The sequence below is a fragment of the Arachis stenosperma genome, chromosome 1 (genome assembly GCF_014773155.1).
Source record: "Arachis stenosperma cultivar V10309 chromosome 1, arast.V10309.gnm1.PFL2, whole genome shotgun sequence".
NCBI lineage: Eukaryota > Viridiplantae > Streptophyta > Magnoliopsida > Fabales > Fabaceae > Arachis > Arachis stenosperma.
The window spans coordinates 41,129,712-41,140,751 of NC_080377.1; positions in this window are offsets into that span (position 1 = coordinate 41,129,712).

Consider the following 11,040-nt stretch of genomic DNA (forward strand, 5'->3'; position numbering starts at 1 on the left):
TATATATATATATATATATATATATATATATATATATTATTTCAAAAATAAAAGAAGAAAAAGAAATAAAAGAAATAAAAAATAGAAGAGAGGAAGAAAAAAATGAATTGAGAAAAATTACAAAAAGGGCAAAGATTACCCAAAAAAAAGAAAAAAATTTGAATAAGGCATGCATATGTGAAATGAATGAGAAAAAAATGCCTGAATATGTGTAAAAAGAGAGTAAATGAGTAGTTAGGTTGCATTTTAGTGCTTAGGTTGATATAAGTTAGGTGAAAAAGTCACGTGGTTTGTGATTTTGGGAGCCTTTTTAGCCCAAACTTAAAGTGCTGAAGCTCTAGGGGGACAACATTCCAAGACACACACATCATTTTTAGTTTAATTTTTAACATATTTTAGGTTAGAATTCTAGAGAGAGAGAGAGAAACTCTCTCTTCTCTCTAGAATTTAGGATTTTAGGTTTAATTCTCTTCTTAGTTTAGAATTTAATTTTTATTTTAATTTAGTTTCATTTACAATTTCTTATTCTAGCATCATAGTTCTTGTAGTTTTACTCGTTACTCTCTTTATTTTGTTATTTTCATATTTATGAACACTTGTTAATTTTGATTCTTTTTAATACAATTTGGTATTTTATGTTTCTTTTATGTTTGTTTTGTTATTATTATTTTTTTTTCAATTGGTAGTTATAGATTTTATTATTCAAACAATTTATGATATTTTTCCTTTTATGCACACCAAATGTTTGATAAAATCATAAAATGCTTGGCTTAGTTTTAGTATAGTTTTTCACACTCTTGGCTTGGAATTGAGGACTTAGGTGACCTTGAATCATTGATGTACAATCTTAATTGTGACTATAATTGTTAGTTGGTTTGGTTTCCACTAACGATAGTCTTTCATTAAGTTAATTAGTGAGTTGGGTAGGATTTGTAGATTGAGATCAATTATGCCTATTTGACTTATCCTCGATGTAGAGTTGACGAAATGGGATTAATTCTTCACAATTGCGATGTTTGTGGTCAATGACTAAGATAGAAACCCTTAAATCTCAACCCTTGCCAAGAGATCTTTTTTGCCACTTGGATTCTATTTCCATTTCTTTACTTGCTTTTCATTTAATTCCTTGCATGCTTTTTTTTTTACTTTCTTGCCATTTATATTTCTTACTTATATTGATCAAAACTCCCTTTTCTTGTAGCTAATGATGTGCACCCTCATTGCAATTCCTAGGAAGAATGACCCGAGGTTTAATACTCTCGATTTTTATTAGTTTACATTGTGACAAACAAAATTAAACTTTGACTGTAAGAGTTAATTGTCGGTCAAGACTATGCTTGCAACGAAGTTCTTTCTCTATTGAGAAATTCTAGACTAATAGTAATCTCTCCATCACTCATCTACGCCTACCCGACCTCTTAGAGGTCGGGCACAACGACAAACAACTCACCTCTACTCATCTGAATAAGTAACTAACTCCTAAGATATCTTCCATATATCTAGAAGGAAAATCTCAACAACTTCCCTAGAAAAAGAGAAAGGTCATCCAACATTAAAGGTGAAACTACTCCAAAAGGTGGTTATCTACTTTACTATAAATATACTGACATTATTAGGTATATTCAGAACCCAATCTACTAAAAACATACTTTAAACCCTTGCTAACTTAAACATTGGAGTCCCTAGCAGGTACCACCCCACCTCTTCATGAGGAACTCGGACGGTGGCACATCGGCACCAATAGAAATCAGACACTGTCTCAGACCCAAAAGCAACCCGATTTCAAGTAATTCTTGAAACAAGTACTTTTGTCAAATTTTAAAATATTTGTAGAGTTATTTTATCTTTTGCATTTTTCAAAATTTTTTTTGTCGCCGTCAAAATCTTTCGAGTATAATTTTGGTAGTTTATTCTAAAAAATAATAATACGTACCTCTTTTATTTTAGTTAATTTTTCTACTACTTCATTGGTGAGATTGATATAATGTTTTGGCGTTTGGTATATGCTTTCCATATCAATTTGATGACACTATTAATAATGAAATTAATAAGTTTATGTCAAACTTCTGTTGTAGTTTTATGCGAGGATCTTAAATCGGAGTTTGTATAGGACAATACATGCTTGCAAAGAAACATTTAAGTCGTGGGGATTTATTACTTGGCTTATCACGAGAATGCAATGAGACACTTAATTCATAACTGATCTATCCGTGTAGTCTTTTTGCAACTAAGCAACCTTAATCAAATATATGTTTCTACTCTCTAATGTAATTAAGCAACCTCAATCCTAACAGCATATATATTTTTGGATTTTTTTCAAAATTGACTAAGAATATTTTAGTCATTTTAAAAATTAGTTAAAAAGATATTTTAGTTTTTTAAATTAAATTTAAAATTTTAATTTCTAATACAATTTAAAAAAGTTAAATCCTAAAAAACTATTTTAGCCTTTTTAAAATAAAATTAAAGTATATAACTTTTAATAATAGTTAAACAACTTTGATTTTAAGAGATAATTTTAAGACCCTAAAATAAATGCTAAAGGTACTTAGTTTTTTTTTTTTCATCAATTAACTAACAAGGTATTTTGTGCTTTAACTTGTCGCATTTTCTTCATCTAAACAAAGCAAACCTAACGACCATCCTACAACTCTAAGTAGTTCACACCTGCTTTTATTAAGGATGTAGCGTAGAGGTGTTTTTCGCTGTTCAGCAGAGGGGATTGTCTTGAGACTGTGTTCGACAAGCTCAGCTACTCCTTGAGATCCTCATGTTTTGAATGCAATGCAGGAGATGAAGAGAAGAAGATGCATGGATATAGGCGAGAAAGGTCATTGACAGAAAAGAACTAAAACTTTCTCAAGCCTCTTGTCTAACATGCTTTCACTCTCCATAGATAGGTTATGAACTCAGGGGCGGTTATGCCGAAGATACTAGGAATATATAGAAATATTTAGTATATTTGGTTATTTCTTCGTACTCATAGATTTGTATATCATGATTTATTTATATTATATATTTTAATATATAAAAATATAAGTTGTATGATTGTTCTTAATGTTATATCCTTGCCATATGTATTCCTTAATTAATGAAATTCTTAAAGTTATATTTTTGCCATCATAAGAAAAGAGAGATTGTAAACTCTATAATATGTCAGATTCAATATTTTGAGAATTTATATTTATATTAGAACTAATAGAAATTAAATATTATTTTTAATTAAAATAAATAAATAAAAATATGACATAACAAATGTAAAAAAATATAATGTCAAATAAATGTGACATAAGAAACAAATAAACTCTAATGTCAAAAACATGGAAAGTAAACTCTAATGATTATGGATCCTCATAGTCATCTGCATTGTCTTTCGGGAGTTCTCCCTGGTCTTGCAGCAATGATGGTAGAGGTTTCTTTGCCGGTGCATATAACGACGAGTCTCTCCAATAGCGGTATTGTCACCCATGCGTATCTAGTCATAGTAGACCACCATCTGCTAGCGCATTCTTTGGAGTTGCTCCAGCTCTTGCCTTTGGGATTCCATCTCCGTATCCCATGCATCAAGCTCTATCATATGTGCAAGGAGTTCTTGGTATCTTTCCTCAGCCAAAAGCAGCTGTGGTGGAGAAAGCCCTCGGTATAGAAGTGTAAAGATTGATGCAAAAAGTAATCCCATTTTATAGACGTAGTTCTTGTATGGCTCGAATACAGTCTTGTGCCACATTGTTGTGACCTTCCTTCCCACCTTGTTGTTGAGACTGATGGATTATGGCCTCCAACCTCTGAGTGTATGATTCCTAACATGGAAATTATAACGCCTTAATTTTTAAATTTTTATACTCGAATCATAAATCAATGATAATAAGGTAGTATGACTCAAGATGGAGTTGTAGTATATGTATATTTAGAAGGAATTATTGAATGAGAAGCCTGGAGAGAGTAAAAGAAAATTGTAAGCACAAACACACACGTAATGAAAGATATAACGCGTTCGTGAAACAAAATTAAGTAAAAGCTTAAAGGAAGAATAGAGTAAAAATAGAATATATGTATATAATCATAAGTATAATAGTCACTAGACCCGACCTGCGAAGTTTAGGTCGGCTAGTGTTATAGTAATGAAAGCAGTTGATAACAGATCCTAACTCTCCCAAAATACATTAAAGCCTCTATAGGCAAAGTTTCAAAAGGAAACATATACATCATAAGTTTTTCCAAAATAAAAGGGAGAGAAATCTAATCAAAATACAACACAGAATTAAAGATAAGCTTCACTATCTTCCAGACAAACTCCAACTCACTGCGGAGCACTAGGATCTGTAAGACCCAGAATCTTTGAAAAGTCTTATTATGATCAAGTCTCAAATCCTACAGTTATTTATAGCCTTAATTTCATAGATTATTTTGTTAAAGATAATTAAGGCAAGTTTTGATTTATTGGATTTGAGATAAGTTGTAATTATTATCCAATTTTATAATTATTGGATTATTTTCTATATTTAAAGTATAAAGTTGATAGTTATGAAATAATAAGGATTTTATATGATTAGATAAATAATGTTTTTAAATATTATTACTGTTATTTTGGAAAATGAAGAAATTAAGTATACCGTTTCTAATTTTTAGATTTGGGCATTTTATTGAAAATAATTTGTGAAATTGATGAGCAAATAGTATTTTCTATGTACAAATAGTGTTGGATTTAAATTGGATTTCAATTACTATATTATCCCTATTTTAAGTGAAATTACCATAATGTCCTTAACCCTAATTTTCAAAATGAAACCCTAAAACCCTAACCCGGTTACCCGGTTTCCCCATCAGCAATGCACTTCTTCCCTTTTTTTTCATTCATGCGCAACAGCAGTAGGGGAAAAAGGAATCAGGCAACAGCCCCACTCTTCCTCAACGTAGCAACACACACACACAAACCCCTCCAACGGAAACAGAATAGAGAGGAAGAAGGACTTAGCGCCGCCGGCTGGGTACTGCCGCCGTGACCGCCAGACTGCCGCACGCGAGGAGCGCCGCCGTCGAAGTCGCCCCGTTCATCCCTGCCCAGTCGCGGTTCTGGCACCCATCACCCCATTCCGTCGCTGGAGATCTCGAAGCCGCCGCTCGTTGCTCCATCTTTGTCACCGCCACTGCCTCCATGTCTTCCAACGGCGCCACCATCGCCGCCGTGAACCGTGGCTAGAGGAGGGAGCGAGAGATCAGAGGAGAGGTGTGTCGCGCTCTGCTGCAGTTTAGTCGGCCTTGCTGCCTCTGCTGCTGAGGATTGCCTCCGTCACTGTCGCCGGCGAGGAGAGAGCAGTGCGGGAAGAACAGAACGCGAGGGAGAACCGGTCCGCCATTGAGCTGCCGTGTCAGGAAAGGGGTTCATGCCGCCAGAATTCCCCTGCAGCCGCCGTTGCCTTTGAAAGCCGCCGCTGAGGCCAGGGTGCTATGGTGGCTGCTAACCGAGTCGCCGTTGATGATTGGGTGAGGCTATGCTGATTCTGAGTTGCCGTGTCATTGCAAAAGTAAGGAAACTCACTGGAATAGCATCACCGGAGCTGATGCCGCTGCCTGGGTCGCTGCGGTACGAGCTGCCGTTGATAGAGCTCCTATGTTCAGTGATTTTTGTGAGTTTCGGCTTTGCGGTAAGGGTGTTAAATTTGTGGTTTCTGTCATTTTGGGTTTTGATAAGATTTTGATGCTGCGCGGTGTTTTATAGCTGATCCACCGGAGCTTCTGGCCGCCGCCGGAACTGTTGCTGGGCCGGTTCGAAATCGCAGCTTCCTCATTGTGTTATCTCGGTAAGAAACTATGTTTCGAACAACCTCGCGTTAGTATTTGGGTGTGTTTGGTAACGTGGGATTGAGTCCTGATTATTATGTTACGATTAGTGTTGCCTTGGTTATTGCGGAAGTGGCTGGGAGCTGAGGTTTTGGTTGCCGGTGATTTCGAGTTGAGGCGGAAAGGACTCTGTGAGACGTTTGGGTTATGGATTTGCGTTTTGAGGTAGGGGCGCTTTCCAAAAACTATGTTTTATGTATTGGAATTATTACATATGGATACTGATGTGAGATATTGTGTATTTAGTGATTGTATCTGCCTTATGTATTATTTGATTGACTCGAATGATTATGGATGTTGATTGGGCTGAATTGTTGTGCGGCTTTGTGAAATGTAATGTTTGAAGTTGATTCTTTAAAGATTTGAATCTGAGTTTAATCCGTTGAGGATTGATTTGATTTGAGTTAATTGTTTTGATGATTCGAAAAGTCGAATGCACTTTTGAATTCAGCCTGGTTTATTTTAATTGATTTGGTTTTGGACAAATGATTTGTTATTGAACCATTTCTTTAAAGCTTTGAAAATGAGTTATATCGATTGATATTAAGTTGATTTTGAAATGGTATCCTTGAGGTACGCCACTGAGGTGATTGTCGGATTTAGCTTGCTTTAAATTGATTTCTGATTTTGAGCTGTTGAAAAGGAATGAGAAATGGTTTAGTTGGGACCCGAACCGGGTGGCAAAAGTCCAAGTTTTAGGGGAGGTGCTGCCGAAATTTCTGCAAAATCCTAATCTTGTTTAAAAAGTTATTTAAAAAGGGTTAGATTTGAGAAATTGTATTATTTGATTTATTAAGAGGATGTTTATGTTTTCAAGCTTAATTTATTTAATGAACCTTATACGTTGAGTTCGGCTTATTTAGAATTGAACTATTTTTACCGTTTGAATCACTAAAGGAAATAATGATGCTCCAATATTGATTTTAATATAAAAAGGAGTTTTTAGTGATTTCAAAGGAATATAGACTTTTGATTGATTAATCAAGTTTGAGGCATTTTGGAAGAGTTAGAAAAATGGGTTCTAAAAAGAAACTTGAAAGTGGTTTGATTCAAATGAACCGGTTCCGTTTCAAATGAGTTGATTTTTGGACCGGGTTGGAACTTGTGATTTTGTATGGCCGGTTTTATAGTAAATTCAGTTTTATTTACTTGAACCGAGAAATCTATGATTTTAAGAGTTTCAATGAATTTTAAGGAATTGATATAGGTTGACCTTCCCTAAAGACTTGGGACTCTGCCGAGAAACTTTTGTTATAAAATCCCATTGTTGGATGGGTGATTTTGAATGCTTTGAAATAAATCCTTAACTTGTCATGGTTTTGGAAGTTTTGGAAAGAGAATGCCGAGAGTGGCTCTGTTTTAAAAAGGGAACTCACTTTGAGTAAATTTGGCTTATGAGCCTGAGATGATTTGAGAAACGAGATTTCTAAAGCCAAGGCTGAAAAGAGTTGAAACTTGATTTCAAAGTGAAATGAATAGAGAAAATGATTTATGGCTTAAATGCCAATTTCATGAATTTGATGATTTTGAATGTGGAAGTGCTGTTTTGTTGAGAGCCGGATTGGCTGTGTATGTTTATACATATTGATTGGTTCTGGATTGAACCGTGAGCCGGAATGGCTGTGTATGATATGAATATTGGTAGGTTCTGGATTGAACCGTGAGCCAGAATGGCTGTGTATGATATGAATATTGGCTGGTTCTGGAATGAACCGTGAGCCGGATGGCTGAGATGGATGGTGATCCATGGATGAGATTGAATGCATGTTTATGCTGAATCATTGATAAATGTGAATGTTGCACTTCCACTATCTGAGATACAGGTTTCCCTGGGTAGTAGCAGTGGCTAGCCACCATGTGCTCCAGGTTGAGACTTGATACTCTGTTGACCCTATGTCGTAAGTGTGGCCGGGCACTGTGAAAGTCCCGGATGAGCTCGCCCCCGAAATATTCACCAGTGAGGGTGATGGATATGGATCATATTTATGATCAAGTTTATGATGAGTATAACTCGAGTTGGGGATGCGCGATAGAGGGACAGTCCAATGGTTAGCTACCAGGACTTGTCGGGTTGGCTCTATAACCGACAGATGATATCATCAGCCACTAGGGACAGGCATGCATCATATGCATCTATGTGAAATTGTTTGGGTATGCATATTGTACTTGGTTTGCCTATGTGATTAACTGCTAATTGTTCTACTTGCAATAACTGTTTGTTTGTGTTTGCATCTTCCTACTTGTGTTTGCTTCTGGAACTATGTTGGATTGTGGTGGATTGGTTGTGGTTGGATTGTTTGGGCCTAGGGCCGTGGTTGAATGAGATGGACCGATGGTTGATTTCGGTTTTGTGGTTCTGGTTTGGAATAAGATATGAAAGGTTATTTTGGTTCAGTATAGATAAACCTTTTTGAAATGCTTTGATGTTTTGAGAATTGAACGGTTCCTCTCTCAGAAAAGATTTCCGACTTTTCTTTTATTATAAACCGTTGTTTTTAAAAAGAGGCATAAGATGGTTATTAATCACTGGTACGGCTTATCTTCATGTATCCTATTACAGTAATTCCCAAAAACCCTCTACTGAGAACCCTTTCGAGGATGATGTTCTCACCCCCTACATTTTTCCCCTTTCAGGATTTGGACGCAGAAGTTAAGAAGAGTTTAATTATTTGTTATTGAGATGCTCTGTATTGTTTTAGTTATGGTTTATTGTACCCTCGCCTTTACCTTGATGTAATCCGTAAGAGGGATAAGAATTGTATTGGATTATATTTGTAATATTACTTTATATATATATATATATATATATATATATATATATATATATATATGTATGTATGTATGTATATACATGGATGTACTCTTTATGAGTTTATTATAAGTTGTATGATATCGTTGGATGTACGTTATCGAATGAAGTATCTTGGAAACGATATTGTTGTAAAATTTTTTAAAACAGGCTCATATTTTAGTATTAAATAGTATAAGTGTCGTCGTAATGTCCGAGCTATCAGAGTTGCGCAGCCGGAAGCGTGAGCTTTGGTAGTTAGGGTGTTACATGATCTGCATCTGAAAAACAAAGAATATATACGGAGTGAGAACCCTTGGCCCATGGGTTTTCAGTACAGTAAAAATGCCAAATAGATACAATATAAGGTTACAATAACTCTCTAAGCAGTCTTAAACGCCCATACATCAGTCGTTCCATCCTAAGTTCTCACTAATCCGTACTTAGGTAACTATCTTAAGGGATTCTAGTCTAACTCAACGTTTCTCATTATTTTCATAACTTTCCAAACTTCGAACAGAACAGCCCTCAACGTCAACCAACACCAGTATGAGGGACCTCTCAGATGTTCAAATACAAGAAATATAAACAAGTAAATCACAAGTAGATTCAAGTAAAGCAATAAGCATATAGTCATTTAATATGTACAAATAAGTAAAGACAAGTAGCAAACCCAAACAGTTCAATCAAATGCAAATGATGTATACCTGCCCTATGACTAATGATATCATTTGTCAGTTATACAACCAATCCAACATGTCCTGGTAGTTAACCCTGGACAGTCCCTGCATGAGTGCATCCCCAAGGTCATACTGATCTTCATATTCATTAATTAATAGCATTGGAAGAATCCTCCCGAAATGTATAAGTGTCGAGCCACATCTTGCGACGGAGGGCAACAGAATCTCAAATCTCAACTTAGAGCAAGTGGAGCTGACTCACTGCATCTACTCAGGAAAATTCGTTTCTTAGATAAATATTTAAATCACATATCATTCTCAACCAAGAACAAGTGTAGGCGAACCACTGCATCTACCCTAGGAGACTCAAACCATAGCCCGGAGCAAGTGGATCAACGCTACTGCATCTACCCAAGCAGGTATATCTCATTCAGAATTCAATCTCATTATCATATTCATCCTCAATCTCATTTCATTTCATTCAGAATCATAACTAAACTCAATCATCATCATCTCTTATTATCATAATCATTCTTAATCAAATTTAATCATCATCATTTCTCATCGCATTAATTCATCTCTTTTCAATTCATTGTCTTAACTCATCAAGTCTCATTCTTAACCACTCTACCCAGGAACGGACCCAAGTTAAAGAGTGAAGGGGCATTTGCCCCCGTAGAGTTTAAAAAATATATATAATTATGTATAATAAATATATCATTATCCTGTTGTTACATTATTTTTGTGTCCATAATTAGTTATAAATTATTATGTTGTCTTTATTTGTTTCTATTTTATTTCATCTTGCAAATTTAATTTAATATTAAAATAAAAATAAATAAATAAATTGACTTAATAAAAAGTTAATAAATAATAATAACAATAATATATTTTTTGAAATTAATTAAGTAATTAATTATCAAACTAAAAATTAATTTTTAACTATAAGTAAAATTATTAATACCTTTTTTCTCTTATAAAAAATAGAGAAATAAAAAATGATATTATTTATCTATTAATTAATATTTTTTATTTTTACTTTTAAATAATCTTATTTGTAATATCTGTATATTGTTAATAAGTTTCTTATATTTTAAGGGCATTTATCGTATACAGATATAGAGATAAAGATATTCTTTATTGATTGAGTGGCATGTTAACTGGAAATTATTTTTGTTATGGGAAAAAAGTTGGTGTTTTGGGAGGATATTGGAGGGTGGGGTGATTTACCTGGTGGTGGAGCTTCTGGTCAACACGCAGGGGCGTGGTGATCCTGCTATTGAGCAGCGTGTCAGCACCACGCAGGGGCGTGGTGACGCGGCGAGCATGCACGGTTCTGGCACCACGCAGGGGTGTGATAGAGCTGGCGTCGCGGAGTCCCGATGTTCCTGCACCACAGGGGGACGTGCTGCAGTTGCTGCCATGCAGGGGACAGGTCTCACCCCGATAAACAGCAAGTGTGGCCTCTTCGTTGCTCTATATAAAGAGCCTCTTCCTCCGACTGCAATATAGAAAGAAAATGTGTTAGTGAGAGGGAAGATAAGCATTAGGGGAAGGAGGGTTGCGAGCTCATATCAGAGGAGAAGGGTGTTGCTGCTCCATGGTGAACGAAATTGCAATCACACTTGCAATTCCGCACAACTAACCAGCAAGTGCACTGGGTCGTCCAAGTAATACCTTACGTGAGTAAGGGTCGATCCCACAGAGATTGTCGACTTGAAGCAAGCTATG